We start from the raw sequence: 16193 nt of genomic DNA, 5'->3' as shown, positions 1-16193 counted from the left end.
ATGTCACCTAATGCTAATTCTCAGTCATTAAGCTCTTGCCACTGGTTCAGGACTACCATTACTTCAAGGTGGAATACAGATGCTAATTATTTACCAAATACAGCTTGTGGTTTTCAGCCATTCTTACCAGATGCTGAATTCTGTGTAATGGTCTAGATGGCTTCTCAGCTTCTGCATATAGGATTTTTTCTTTTTTGTATATTTCAGCCTACTTGGTGTAGACACTGCATCAAACCCAGTCCTCTTATGAAATGTAGTAAGAGGTATTGTAGATGCAAGTTGTCCTTTACCTGAAAAAGGACCATTGGTAACAGCAACTACAATTTAACACATTCGTTAATTCAATTAATAATCTTTATTGGATACCATACATGAGATTCCCCCTCTCGTGGAGCTTATATATTAGGCATGCATTCACACATGTGTGTGTTGTTGTTGTTGCTGTTGTTGTTTGGAAAGAGGAGGCAGACAATAAAAACCAGTATCAGGTAGTAAATGGCTCAGTAAAGAGAATTTAGAGGTGAAATGATAGAACTACTTCAAATTGAGTAGCTAGGAAGCCTCTCTGTGGAGGTGACATTTGAGGTGGACATTTGAAGTGACATAAAAGAACCAGCCATTGGATGAGAACATATTTCCAGAAAGAGAACATATTTCCAGAAAGGGGAAAATCTGAGATAAGCCTGAGGGTGTGAAACTTAGATCAGAGTGGCTGGCAATATAACACAGGAATAAAGTGGTTGGAATTAGGATGGAAAATTTAGCAGAGGCTGAGTTTTGTTAAAAGTTCAAGTTTAATTTAAAATGATGGGAAGACATTTGAGGACTTTAAGGAGGGAAGTAAGTTGAACTGAGTTACATTTACAATAAGCATTGTTTCTAGGTGAACAGAGATTTACCTGGAAGGCCTGAGAGGCAGCTAAGAGACATGTTAGGAGGCTATTGGAGTAAACTAGAGGTTTGGCGGTTGGACTAGGCTGTGAGAGTGCAAATGAAGACAAGTGGAGGTTAATCTGCAGGACGTGCAAAAGGATTTGATGTTCGATCAATGAATCTTAGATGTTTATTGAGGAAAAGGGCTAATGGTGATGCTATTTTTTTTTCTTGAGGATGGGGAAGACAAAAGGGAAAAAGCAAGTTGAAAAGAGAAAAATTGGCCCTGGCTGGCATAGCTCAGTGGATTGAGCGTGGGCTAAGAACCAAAGCATTGCAGGTTCGATTCCCAGCCAGGGCACATGCTTGGGTTGCAAGCCACGGCCCCCAGCAACCACACATTGATGTTTCTCTCTCTCTCTCTCTCTCTCTCTTTTTCCTTCCCTTCCCTCTCTAAAAATAAGTAAATAAAATCTTAAAAATTAAAAAAAGATAGGAGAAAAATCAAATGTGCTATTATTGGCTGTGTAAGCTTGAGTTGCCTACTAAACATGATGTAAATAAGTAGACAATGAGGTATATGAAACTGAAGGGCTGGGATACAGAGAACTGGAACCTATGCAATAATAGGAAAAAAATATGTATTGGTCTTTGGTCCTGATTTCTAACACAGAGCTCCTAAATCTTTTGGAATTTCTTGGGTGACAGGAGTATTGTTGTTGTTTTTTCTAATTAGGTGACTCCTGGTGGGCTCCCCTAGATAGTTTCCAAATGGGACCTGCTATTCAGAAAAACCTATTCAGCCATTTTTAATTTCTTGGAATTTCCAGCCCCACTCCCCATCCTCTAGGAAAAGGAGGAGGCCAGAAACTAAGTTAATGATCAACCATGCCTTGTGATGAAGTCTTCACAAAAATCCCAAAATTACAAGGTAGGGGGAGTTTCTGGGTTGCATTCCAATCCCATGAGGACAGAAGCACCTGTGCTCAGAACTCTTCCAGATCCCTGCCCCCTCATGATTCTCTTCATTTGTCTGTCTATCTGTATCTTTTATTATTTTTATTATATAATAGGCTGGTAAATGTATGAAAGTGTTTCCCTGACTTCTGAGAGCTGCTCTAGCAAATAATCAAACCCAATTTATAGCCTATCAGTCAGAAGCATAGGTGACAACCTAAGATTTTCAGTTTGGTATCTGAACTGGAGGAGGCCATTTTGTGAAACTGAACCTTTCACCTGTGAGATCTGATGCTGCCTCCAGGTAGACAGTGTCAGAATTGAGTTAAATTACAGGACATCCAGCTGCTGTCAGAGAATTGCTGGATGAGTAAAAAACCCACATACCTGGTGTCAGAAGCACTGTGTGAGTGGAGGAAAAACACAAGAGGAGTGTGATTTTCTTTTCTTCGTGGGAGTCATCAGCATAGACATGGTGTTTATGGGTTTGAAAGTGGAGAAGGTCACATGGGGGTGTAGATAGAGAAGAGAAGGTACAGAAGACACTTCTGAGGCATTCTAAAATCTCAAGGTCTAGGAAAGGAAAAGGAGCCTGAGAAGTGGTCATAAATGTAAAGGAAAAATTTAGTAAACCTTATATATGTGAGGGTACATGCTAGTCTTTTATATAAAGAGGTTAACCACTTTAATCTTTACTTTAAAATTTTATTGTTGTTCAATTATAGTTGTCCTCATTTTTCCCCAATTACTCTCCCCTGCCTTACCCACCCCCTCTCTCACATTCAATACTCCCTACTGTCTTTGTCCATGGGTCCTTTACACATGTTCCTTGATGTGACCCTTCCCCTTCTTTCCCATGTTATACCCCTCCACCCTTAATCTTTACTTTAACTTCCAGAGCTAGAAAGTGAAGTTTGGCATCAGGTTGTCTGTGTTGGAACTCAAGCTGCTCTACTGGCCAACTTTGTTACCTTGACCTAGTCAATTAACCATTCTACGACTTAATGTCCTCACCTGTAATGTGGATTTATAAAAATATCTATCCAATAGGCTTGATGGTTATATTAAATGGATTTATGTGTATAAAGACCCTAGAACAGTGCCTAGTATATACTAAGCACCCAATAAATATGCTGTAGCTGAATGTTAGCTGAACTTTAGATTTACTTTCTGTGAAATAACTAAATATATTTTCCACCACCCCGCAAAAAAATGTCAGAGTTAGAAAGAGGCAAAAATGCCCATATAACTAGCCAATCAAATAAGCAATCCTCATAAAAACACATAATGTGTTGACCATTATATTAAATTTCAAAGTAAAAATAATTGTTTTAAAAGATTTCTTAATTTTTACTTTAGAGATTAAATGGGGGAGTCAATGTTAATAAAGTAGTAAATTTATAGGGAACATTAATTTCAATTAAATAAAGTAATTCAAGTTTGGCTAATTATGTATTCTCAAGCATAGTTGTTGGGAAGCTACTTCAATATAGAGAGAAGAATGATTTGTATTCACCACACTGGTTGTTTATCCATAAATTGGTGTTTTTAATTGTTTGAAAGTCATTTGTTCTCTTCTGCAAATTAAATGTTCCTCCATGCATATGTTAGACTATTTTATTGGCAACTTTTTTTATAAAGCAAAGTTAATTTCAGCTTAATTCCTATTCAAATTAATGATAGTTTCTTTCATTTATGAGCTTCTAAATCTTTTCTACTGGTATTAAAATTACATTCTATTACTAAATTTGAGAAAGGAGAATTTCTCTGCCCATAATCTCACTGTCCAAGATCAATAAATTATGTGAAAGGACTGTTGTTACTTTGGAAGAAACTGTGAGGAACATCTGCCAACCCTGAGAGGTGACAGGTCTGACTATGATATAACACCATAGGGTTCAGATCCATTTGAAATTTTGTCTGAGTATACCACAGTGCATTACTCATCACAGACATTCTTTAACTGTTGGAAAAAGGACAGGAAGGAAAAAAAGAAAATGAGAGAAGGAGGTAGGGAGAAAGGAGGAAAAAATGTCCTTAGAGTACAGTCGAGAAGCACTAGTTTCTGAACATGGTCAATCACCAAGCACTGGCTCAATTCTGAGAAGTTTCCAAAGCTAGGCTGATGTACTCTGTTGAAATTTGCCAAAGAATTGCACACCTTACTGCTGAGAAGTCACACCAGATGTCCTGTTTAAGGACAAATGACATTTATTCCTGCAGGCAATATCCATAAGTGAGGAAACAGAAAGTGTTTCAGAGCCGGTTAGTCAACTTTAAGTTATGCTCAGTGCACTGCATCGGGAATACAAAGAATTTTCCAGATGGCATCATAAAGTCAGTTCATTTTTGCAAAGCACCATCTCATTTTTGAGAAATAGCCCTTGTTATTCATTCCCTTTGGTCCTTTTTGGAATTGCTTTTCTTGCCATAAATGCAACACTTAAACTAGAGAGTAAGGTAGGATACTTGCTGTATCTTATAAAAAATATCTGACAGGCTGAGAGCGTTCAGATATCAGTCGACATTGTCTTAACCACTGGTCAGGTCATCAAGGATACAGAATGCTAGATGAGTATTGGCATACTACCTTTACTGTTAATGATAAAATTCACTTAATAATTCACTTAATCATTCTGTGTTTCACTGTCTACATACTCTTTGTACCTTTCCAAATTCACACCTTTCATCAAACCCTATCTCTAGTGTAGAATGTACTTTCTCTCCTTTTTCTAACCAAGTCCTACTGGTCTTTGGGGCACCGATCAAGCCTCCTCCTCAAGAAGGCATGCATGTATGTGTCCATGTCACTCTAAGAAGGGATTTATGTAATTTCACTTAGCATCAGAGCAATCTTATAAAGTAACTATTATCATGCCTTTTAAAAAGACAACAAAATGAGACTATAATACAATGCCTATTGTCTAAAGATAGTATCAGAACCTGGATTTGAACCCAGATTTCTTTGATACCATTGAGTTCCTTTCACAGACTCAGTGTCCTTTGTTGTAATTATTGCTATTATTGCTGTTATACCTTTTTCTTAATGTAAAGGTTCATGTCTCCTTACATAAATAATAGATGTCTTTGCAAAAGGAATAATATCTTTTTAAAAATACTTTTGAATTTTATTGTTGTTCAAGTACAGTTTTCTGCCTTTCCCCCCCATCCCTCCCCTGCTTCCACCCCACCTTGTTTTTGTCCGTGTGTCCTTTATAGTTATTCTTATAAACCCCTCCCCCATTATCCCATCACCTCTCCTCTCTGGTAACTGTCAGTTTGTTCTTAATTTCAATGTCTTTGGTTATATTTTGCTTTCTTGTTTGTCTTGTTGATTAGATTGCAGTTAAAAGTGAGATCATATGATATTTGTCTTTCACTGCTTGGCATAATGTTCTCCAGCCCATCCATGCTGTCACAAGGGGTAGGATCCTTCTCCTTCTTACTTTCTGCTGTGTAGAATTCCACTTTGTAAATGTATCATAGTTTTTTGATCCATTCATTTACTGATGGGCACTTAGGTTGCTTCCAGCACTTGGCTATTGTAAATTGTGCTCCTATGAACATTGGGGTGCATAGGTTCTTTTGGATTGGTGTTTCAGGGTTCTTAAGATATAATCCTAGCATTGGAGTTGCCAGGTCAAAAGACAGATTCATTTTTAGTTTTCTGATGAAATCCCATACTGTTTTCCATAGTGGCTGCACCAGTCTGCAATCCTACCAACAGTGCACTAGGGCTCCCTTTTCTCCACATCCTCTCCAACACTTTTTGTTTCTTACTTTGATTATGATGGCCATTCTGACCAGTGTGAAGTGGTACCTCATTGTGGTTTTAATTTGCATCTCTCTGATGGCTAGCAATACTGAGCATCTTTTCATGTGTCTTTGGGCCCTCTGTATGTCCTCCTTGGAGAAGTGTCTGTTCAAGTCCTTTGCCCATTTTTTAATTGAGTTGTTTGTCTTCTTAAAGTGGAATTGTTTAAATTCCTTATATATTTTAGAGATCAAGCCCTTGTCAGAGGTATCATTGGCAAATAGGTTTTCCCATGTGGTTGGTTCTCTTTTGATTTTAATGCTATTTTCTCTAGCAACACAGAAGCTTTTTATTTTGATGATATCTCATTTGTTTATTCTTTCCTTTATGTCCCTTGTTCTAGGGGACATATCAGTGAAAATATGGCTGTGTGGAATACCTGATATTTTCCTATGTTCTCCTCTAGGACTTGTATGGTATCATGACTTATATTTAAGTCTTTTATCCACCTTGAATTTATTTCTCTGTGTGGTATAAGTCGGTGATTGAGTTTAATTTTTTGCATATAGCTGTCCAGCTCTTTCAACATCATTTGTTGAAGAAGCTATTTTTACTCCATTTTGTGCTGCTGCCCCCTTTGTCAAATACTAATTAATCATAGAGACTTGGGTTTATTTCTGGGCTCTCTATTCTATTTCATTGGTCCATATGTCTGTTTTTATACCACTACCAGGCTGTTTTGATTACAGTGACCTTATAATACAGTTTGAAATCAGGTATTGTGATCCCTCCTACTTTGTTATTTTTTCTCAAAATTGCTGCAGCTATTCGGGGTCATTTATGGTTCCCTATAAATTTTTGAAATGTTTGTTCTATGTCTGTGAAACATGCTATAGGTACTATAATAAGTATTGCATTGAGTCTATAAATGGCTTTGGGTAGTATGGACATTTTGGTGATGTTAATTCTTCCAATAATGAACACAGTATATATTTTCATTTGTTTGTGTCTTCCTTCATTTCTTTCTTCAGTGTTGTGTAGTTTTCTGCATACAGGTCTTTTATTCCTTGGTAAGGTTTATTCCTAGGTATTTTATTTTTCTTGTTGCTATATTAATGGGATTTTTGTCCTGATTTCTTTTTTTTATTTTAATCATTGTTCAAGTATAGTTTTCTCCCTTTTACTCCCAATCCAGCCCACCCACCCAACCCTCCCCACTTTCCTCTCATTACCCCCCTCCCCCTAGTTTTTGTCCTTGTGTCCTTTATATTTGTTCCTGTAAACCTTTCCCATTCTCCTTTGAAATTCCCTCTTCTCTCCCCTCTGGTCACTGTCAGCCTGTCCTCTGTTTCAGTGTCTTTGGTTATATTTTGCTTGTTTCTTTGTTTTGTTGTTTAGGTTCCTGTTAAAGGTGAGATCATATGGTATTTATCTTTCACTGCCTGGCTTATTTCTCTTAGGATAATGCTTTCCAGCTCCATCCATGCTGTTGCAAAGGGTAGAAGCTCCTTCTTTCTTTCTGTTGCATAGAATTCCACTGTGTAAATGTACCATAGTTTTTTGATCCATTCATTTACTGATGGGCATCTAGGTTGCTTCCAGCACCTAGCTATTGTAAATTGTGCTGCTATGAACATCAGGGTGCATAGGTTCTTTTGGACTGGTGTTTCAGGGTCCTTAGGATATAATCCTAGCAGTGGAATTGCTGGGTCAAAAGGCAGATTCATTTTTAGTTTTCTGAGGAAGTTCCATACTGCTTTCCATAGTGATTGTACCAGTCTGCAGTCCCACCAACAGTGCACTAGGGTCCCCTTTTCTCCACAACCTCTCCAACACTTGTTTGTTGCTTTGTTTATGATGGCCATTCTGACTGGTGTGAAGTGGTATCTCATTGTGGTTTTAATTTGCATCTCTCTGATAGTTAGTGATATTGAACATTGTTTCATGTGTCTTTGGATTTTCTGTATGTCCGCCTTGGAGAAGTGTCTGTTCAAGTCCTTTGCCCATTTTTTAATTGGGTTGTTTATCTTCTTAGAGTGTAGTTGTGGAAGTTCTTTATATATTTTGGAGATTAAACCCTTGTCTGAGGTTTCATTGGCAAATATGTTTTCCCATGCAGTTGGTTCTCTTTTTATTTTGATACTGTTTTCTGTAGCCATGCAGAAGCTTTTTATTTTGATGAGGTCCCATTTGTTCATTCTTTCCTTTATGTCCCTTGCTCTAGGGGACATGTCAGTAAAAAAGTTTCTGCGTGAAATATCTGAGATTTTCCTACCTACGTTCTCCTCTAGGACTTTAATGGTATCACGTTTTATATTTAAGTTTTTTATCCACCTTGAATTTATTTTTGTATAAGGTGTAAGTTGGTGCTCGAGTTTCATTTTTTTGGGCGTGGTTGTCCAGTTCTCCCAACACCATTTGTTGAAGAGGCTATTTTTACTCCATTTTATGTTGCTGCCTCCTTTGTCAAATATCAATTGACCATAAAGACTTGGGTTTCTTTCTGGGCTCCCTGTTCTGTTCCATTGGTTCATGTGCCTGTTTTTATGCCAGTACCAGGCTGTTTTGATTACAGTGGACTTGTTGTACAGTTTACTGTCAGGTACTGTGATCTCTCCTACTTGACTCTTCTTTCTCAAAATTGCAGCAGCTATTCAGGGTCATTTATGATTCCATATAAATTTTTGAAGTGTTTGACTATGTCTGTGAAATAAGCCATTGGTACTTTAATAGGAATTGCATTGAATGTGTAAATTGCTTTGGGTAGTATGGACATTTTGATGATATTAATTCTTCCAATCCATGAACACGGTATATGTTTCCATTTGTTTGTGTCTTCCTTGATTTCTTTCCTCCGTGTTATGTACTTTTCTGAATACAGGTCTTTTACCTCTTTGGTTAGGTTTATTCCTAGATATTTTATTTTTCTTTTTGCTATTTCAAATGGGATTTTTTTTCTTGATTTCTGCTTCTGCTGTTTCATTGTTGGGTACAAAAATGTCTTTGATTTCTGGACATTGACTTTGTATCCCACTGTTTTGCCAAATTCATTTATTAGGTCAAGCAGTTTTTTGGTAGAGTCTATAGGATTTTCTATGTACACGATCATGTCATCTGCAAACAGTGACAGTTTTGTTTCCTCCTTTCTGATTTGGATGCCTTTTATTTCTTTTTCTTGTCTGATCACTATGGCTAAAACTTCCAGTCCTATATTGAATAGAAGTGGTGGAGGTGGACAGCCTTGTCTTGTTCCTGATCTTAGTGGAAAAGATTTTAGTTTTTGCCCATTGAGTATGATGTTGGCTGTAGGTCTCTCATATATGGCCTTTATTATGTGGAGGAATGCTCCCTCTATTCCCACTTTGCTGAGTGCTTTTATCATGAATGGGTGCTGTACCTTATGAAATGCTTTTTCTGCATGTATTGATATATCATGTGGTTTTTGTCTTTGCTTTTGTTTATGTGATGTATTACATTTACTGATTTGTGAATATTGTACCATTCTTGCATCCCTGGAATGAATCCCACTTGGTCATGGTATATGATCTTTTTAATGTATTATTGGATGTGGTTTGCAAGTATTTTGTCGGGGATTTTAGCATCCATGTTCATCAGCGATATTGGCCTGAAGTTTTCTTTCTTTGTTGTGTCTTCATCTGGTTTTGGGATTAGGATGATGTTGGCGTCATAAAAACAGTTTGGTAGCCTCCCATCTTTTTGGATTTTTTGGAATAGTCTGTGAAGAATAGGGGTTAGCTCTTCCTTAAATGCTTTGTAGAATTCTCCTGTGAAACCATCTGGTCCAGGACTTTTGTATGTTGGGAGTTTTTTGATTACTGCTTCAATTTCTTTTGCTGTTATTGGTTTGTTCAGGCTTTCTGCTTCTTTTTCATTGAGTTTTGGAAGATTATAATTTGCTAGAAATTTGTCCATTTCACCTAGGTTTTCAAATTGGTGTATAGTTCTTCATAGTAATTTCTTACAATGCTTTGTATTTCTGTGGTATCAGTTGGAATCTCTCCTCTTTCATTTCTGATTGTGTTTATTTGGGTCTTCTCTCTTTTTTTCTTGATGAGCCTGCTTAAATGCTTGTCAATATTGTTAATCTTTTCAAAGAACCAGCTCCTGGAATAAATGATCATTAGAAATGTGCTTTTAGTCTCTATGTCATTTAATTCTGCTCTGATCTTGGTTATTTCCTTCCTTCTGCTTGCTCTGGGCTGTCTTTGTCATTGTTCTTCGAGTTCTTGTAGACGTAGGGTTAGGTTGTTTGTTTGAAATGTTTGTATCTTTTTTAGGTGGGCCTGTATCGCTATGAACTTCCCTCTCAGGACTGCCTTGGCTGTGTCCCATAAGTTCTGGGTTGTTGTGAGTTCGTTTTCATTTGTTTCCAGAAACCTTTTGATTTCTTCCCTAATATCATTCTTGACCCATCCATTGTTTAATAGCATGGTATTTAATCTCCATAATTTTGAGTGTTTGAGGTTTTTTTACTTGTGGTTGGTTTCTACCTTCAGTCCCTTGTGATCCGAGAAAATGCTTGGTTTGATTTCAGTTTTCTTGAAATTGTTGAGGCTTGTTTTGTGTCCTATAATGTGGTCTATCTTTACAAATGTCCCGTGTACGTTTGAAAAGAATGTGTATTTAGCTTCTTTTGGATGGAGGGCTCTGTATATATCAGTAAAGTCTATTTCATCTAGGGTATTTTTCAGTGCCACAATATCTTTGTTGATATTTTGTTTGGAAGATCTGTCCATTTTTGATAGTGGGGTGTTAAAATCCCCCACTGTAATTGTGTTGCTATCCATATCTTTCTTGAAGTCCTCGAAGATTTTCTTTATGTATTTGGGTGCTCCTATGTTGGGTGCATATATATTTACAATATTTATATCTTCTTGGTGGATTCTTCCCTGGAGTATTATGAAGTGACCTTCTGGGTCTCTCTCTTTATGGACCTTTTTTGGAAGTCTATTTTATCTGATATGGGTATTGCTACCCCGGCTTTTTTTTCCTGTCCATTTGCTTGGAAAACTTGTTTCCAGCCCTTCACTTTCAGCCTGTTCAGGTCTTTTATCCTGAGGTGGGTTTCTTGTAGGCAGCATATGTGTGGGTCATTTTTTCTTATCCATTCAGCTATTCTATGTCTTTTGATTGGAGCATTTAATCCATTTACATTTAAGATTATTATTGATAGGTACTTATTCATTATCTTTTATGTACGTGTGTTCCTCTCTCTCTCGTTTCCTTCCTTTCCTTAAAGTAGTCCCTTTAGAATCTCTTGCAGAGCTGGTTTGGTGGAGGTGTATTCTTTTAGACTCCTTTTGTCTAGGAAGCTTCTTATTTGGCCTTCTATCTTGATCGAGAGCCTTGCTGGATAAAGTAGCCTTGGTTGCAGACCTCTGTTTCTCACTACTTGGAATATTTCTTGCATTCTCTTCTGGCTTGGTGTGTTTCCATTGAGAAGTCAGCTGTTAGTCTTATCAGGGCTTCCTTGTAGGTTACTTCCTGTTTTTCCCTTGCTGCCTTTAAGTTTCTCCCTTTGTCTTGGTATTTTGCCATTTTAATTATGATGTGTTTTGAAGTGGGCCTCTTTGGGTTCCTCTTGATTGGGATTCTCTGTGTTTCCTGGGTTTATGTGACTTTTTCTCTCATCAAATTAAGGAAGTTTTCCATCATTACTTTTTCAAACAGGTTTTCTATCCCTTGCTCTTCTTCTTCTCCTTCTGGTTTCTCTATTATACTTCTATTATTACATTTCATATTGCTTTACAGTTCCCTTAACCCGTCTTTGTTCTTTCTGAACATCTTTCTTTTTCTTGCTCTTTCTGAATATTTTTCTCTACCTTATCTTCCAGCTTGCTGATTGAATCCTCTACTTCATCCAGCCTGTTTGTAATTCCTTCTAGTGTGTTTTTTACTTCTGAGATTTTGTTGTTCATTTCTTCTTGGTTTTTGTTTATAGTTTCTATTTCCTTTTTCATGGTGATGTAGTTCTCACTCAATTCCTTGTAGTTGTCTGTGAGTTCCTTGAGCATTTTTAACCATTATTTTGAATTCCATATGTTGGGGGCAGGGATAAGCCTAAAGCAGGCTGATGCAGCCAGAGATGGAAATTGCGCGTACATAACAGGACATCTGTGGTCAGAAGTTTCCTGCACAACAGGATATCTGCGATTAGAAACATTGTAGGTGCCTAGCCTGAGCACACGGGTGGCACACCAATCAGTGCCTTGATCATGCGCCTATCATGCGCCCCCTAGCCTATCCCAGTTAAGAGCACGCCCCAAAGCTACCAACCAGAGCTACTTCCCCTATCTGCCTTCCTCTACCCTCCTCTATATAACTCCCTCCATTTTAAAATAAAACTTGCAGCTTGATCAGAATCCTTTGTCTTGCTGTCGTTCTTTCGCGCCTCCTGTCCCATCCCTTTTCATCCGTTACAGGTACTTCGGCGGACCCCGTTGACTGCCTCGCGGGCCGAGGCAAGTGGCGCCCAACGTGGGGCCCCGCTGATTGCTCGTGCGGACCGCTGTCCCCTTCAACCGCAGCGTTTCGACTGCTTTGCAGCGTCTCGCCCGGCTCACCGCGACTGCCCGACCGCGCGCCGGCATTCCCTGACGACCCCCGTTTCCCGACAGCGGCATCTCAAAGGTAAGACCCAACCATGGGACAGGCATGTTCACAACGTGATTTATTCGTTAGTCAGTTAAAGGAATCCCTCAAGGTGCGGAAGATTCGGGTTCGTAAAAAAGATTTAAATTCCTTTTTCACTTTCGTTTTTAAAATCTGCCCATGGTTTCCTCAGGAGGGTAGCATTGACTCCCGCGTCTGGCACCATGTAGGCGACTGTCTCAACGACTATTATAAAGTTTTTGGTCCCGAGACCATCCCTGTAACTGCCTTTAACTATTATAACCTCATAACAGACATCCTTAAAAACCACAATAACTCCCCTGATATACAGCACCTTTGTAAAGGAGGGCAAGAAATTCTCCGCAGTCACTCCCCGGCCCCCTCAAAAGCCCCCTCAGTTCACGGCCTCCCTGACGCTTACGCTGACTCGCTTTCGCGACCCCCCTCACGAGCGCCTTCAAATTGCCCTCCTGTCTCCATCCAGATAGATACAGACCCTCAAGTCCCTTCTCTGTACCCTCCCCTTCAGGAGTTCTATTCCTCTGCTCCACCCCCCGATTCCCAGGACCCCGGCGACCAGTTAGACCCCTCTGAACAGGCAGAATTAGAGGACGAGGCCGCTCGCTACAAGAATCCTGACTGGCCACCACTCGTGGCGGCAGTCCTTCCGCCATTCAAACCGCCTCCTTATAGTACTTCTCACGCACCCGCTGCCGCCATTTTGCCTTCAGCGCATGGCGCGTCCGCCATTTCACCGGGGATGGGCGGTGGAAACGGAGTGAATGCGGTGTCTGCAACGTCTCCCCCCGCGTTTACGCCGTTTCCAAGACCTCTCCTTCAGGAAACCCTCACTTTCATCTGAGATATTAAAACCATTGCCAATGAGCTCTCCGTTCTTACGATCAGTCCCCCTCCCCACGAGACTTTAGCATTCCCTGTTACTAGATCCCAGACTTGCCCAGATAGGACCGAGAACGTAGATAGTTCAGCTGCGGCTGCAGCTACCCCCCTTCCTGATAGCGACAACCCCAAGGACTCTGACAGCTCCCCTTCTGATATAGACGAAACAGAGCCCAGTACAAGAGGTACTGCGGCCCCCCAAACTTATTCCCACACATACAAAAAACTTAGCCTCAAAACATTAGAAAAGGTCAAATCTGCTGTAACTCACTACGGGCCCACAGCTCCCTTTTCCCTCGCCCTAATTGAAAAATCTTAGCGAGCGCTGGCTCACGCCCAATGATTGGTTCTTTCTAGCGAAGGCAGCGCTAAGTGGAGGTGACTTTATTCTTTGGAAAAGCGAATATGAAGACACCGCTAAACAGTTTGTTCAGCGCAATATGCGAAAAATCCTCCTCTAAAAAATTGGACCATTCTTAAGTTTATTGGCTCCGCCCCCTATCATAGCAATGAAAAGCAAGCTCAATTTCCCCCCGGACTTCTAACCCAGATCCAGTCCGCGGGTCTTAAAGCATGGAGGCGCCTTCCACAAAAGGGCACCACAACCACCTCTCTTGCAAAAAATAAGACAAGGCCCAGGCAGAGCCATACAGTGATTTCATAAGTCATTTACAAGAATTAGCTGAGAGGCTCTTTGGCGCGGGCGAAAGTGAAAACGCTTTCGTCAAACATCTAGCTTATGAAAATGCCAACCCTGCTTGCCAAAATGCCATCCGTCCCTATCGGCAAGGAGAGCTCTCTGACTATGTTCGCCTCTGCTCCGGCATCGGCTCTGCCTATGCTTTCGGACTTGCCATTGGTGCCGCCTTACAAAATTTTTATGCCCCCCACAGCCGGCGCGCCCCCTAATCGCCTTTGTTACAACTGTAACTAACCTGGACATTTTTCCCGAGCCTGCCCCCAGAAGAGCCAAAATCAGACTCAAATTCAGATCCAAAACCCAACAGGGCCTAGTACTAATAGTCCAAGAGCCCCTGCCACGAAATGCCCTCGCTGTAAGAAGGGTTTTCACTGGTCCTCAGAATGCAGATCTAAGACAGACATTTATGGACAGCCCATTCCCCCGCCGCAGGGAAACTCCAACAGGGCCCGGCCCCAGGGCCCCCATACCGGGTGTGAACTCCGGGGCTACACAGTTCACTCCCGATCACTCCCACCCACAGATCCCTGCCCTCCCGGTAATCAATCACGCCGCTACGTCACAGACCTGTGGAGGGCCACAACAGGCAGCGCAGGATTGGACCTCTGTGCCGCCACCGACACAGTACTAACTTCAGACAATAGTCCCCTAATAGTCCCTACCGGCGTTTTCAGGTCCCTACCGCCTAATACTTTTGGGCTTATCTTCGGCCGAGTCAGTTCCACCCTACAAGGGATACAAGTCCTCCCTGGCATTATAGATAATGATTTTGAAGGACAAATCCAAATTATTCTTTCCACCACTTCGGATTTAATTACCATCCCCAAAGAGACTAGGTTAGCCCAAATAATCATCCTCCCCCTTCAACATCTTAATTCCAATTTTCAAAAACCCTTTCGAGGGTCAAGCCCCCCCAGTTCTTCAGACGCATATTGGGTACAACAAGTTGCCGAGAGCCGTCCCTTACTCGAACTCCGAATTAATGGCAAAGCCTTTTCAGGCATTATTGACACAGGAGCCGATGCTACTGTTATTTCTGAGTCTCAATGGCCTCGAAATTGGCCCCTAACCATAGCTGCCACACATTTGCGTGGCATAGGACAGTCAGTGTGCTGGGAACAAACTCCTCCTATTCACACTTCTGATGGAGGTGGGCCTCAAGATATCATAAGAGAACTCACCGTCCAGAACCAAATAGAACAGATCATTGAAAATCAATTCCCTACACCCATCACCCTCTGGCTCTTCCCAAGTCGCGAGGAATAGATCTAGATACCCAAACGAAAGACATTTTGACAGCCACCCATCGGGCACTAAATATTTCCAACCCTACACTAGCCCAAGATTGCTGGTTATGCTTAAGCCAAGGCACCCCCATGCCTCTAGCTGTCCCCACCAACATATCAGCCCTGAATATCACCGAACAAAATTGCACCCTCAGCATACCCTTTAGAGTTCAGCCTATGCTTTTCTACTCCTCCCCCTGTATCTATAAGAAATTACAAAATAATTCTTTTGATATTTCTGTTGGTTTCGCTAGCTTTACCAATTGTAGCCACACGCTTAATTACAGCACATCCCTCTGCCCTGGTCCAGGACGAGCATTCGTTTGTGGTAATAATCTAACTTTCACCGCCCTGCCCGCCAATTGGACAGGGCTATGTGCCCTAGCTGCCTTGCTACCTGACATAGACATTATCCCAGGGGATGAACCCGTCCCCGTTCCTGCTTTTGACCACTTCGCAGGACGACACAAAAGAGCCTTAGCTATTATTCCCCTGCTTGTTGGTCTAGGAGTTTCTGGAGCAGTAGCTACTGGAACTGCAGGATTAGGAGTTGCAGTTCACTCCTATACAAAACTTTCCAAACAACTTGTCGATGATGTCCAAGCCTTATCCAGTACTATTACTGACATTCAAGACCAACTAGACTCCCTAGCGGAGGTAGTCCTCCAGAATAGACGAGGCCTAGACTTACTCACAGCAGAGCAGGGAGGCATTTGTTTAGCTTTACAGGAACGATGCTGCTTTTATGCCAACAAGTCAGGCATCATCTGGGACAAGATCAAAACCCTTCAAGAAGATCTGGAAAGACGACGAAAAGCTCTAACTGAAAGCCCTTTCCTTACAGCCTTCAACGGACTACTCCCCTTTCTTCTCCCTCTCCTCGGGCCTTTAATAGCTATCATTCTCTTCCTAACCTTTGCTCCCTGGATTCTCAGGCGCACCACAAACCTCATCCGAGACCAACTTAACTCCCTTCTTGGCAAATCTATCCAGATACATTATCATCAGCTAGAAATGAATGAACCTGGCACTGACTCGCAGCGTCTTTTCCCAGAATGTCCTCGCGCATAGACCTTGCACCGCCCCCCCC

This window comes from Phyllostomus hastatus, unplaced genomic scaffold (assembly GCF_019186645.2).
Source record: "Phyllostomus hastatus isolate PE091 unplaced genomic scaffold, TTU_PhHast_1.1 phas_scaffold_317, whole genome shotgun sequence".
In the NCBI taxonomy this organism is placed as follows: domain Eukaryota; kingdom Metazoa; phylum Chordata; class Mammalia; order Chiroptera; family Phyllostomidae; genus Phyllostomus; species Phyllostomus hastatus.
This window is presented reverse-complemented; position numbering follows the sequence as displayed.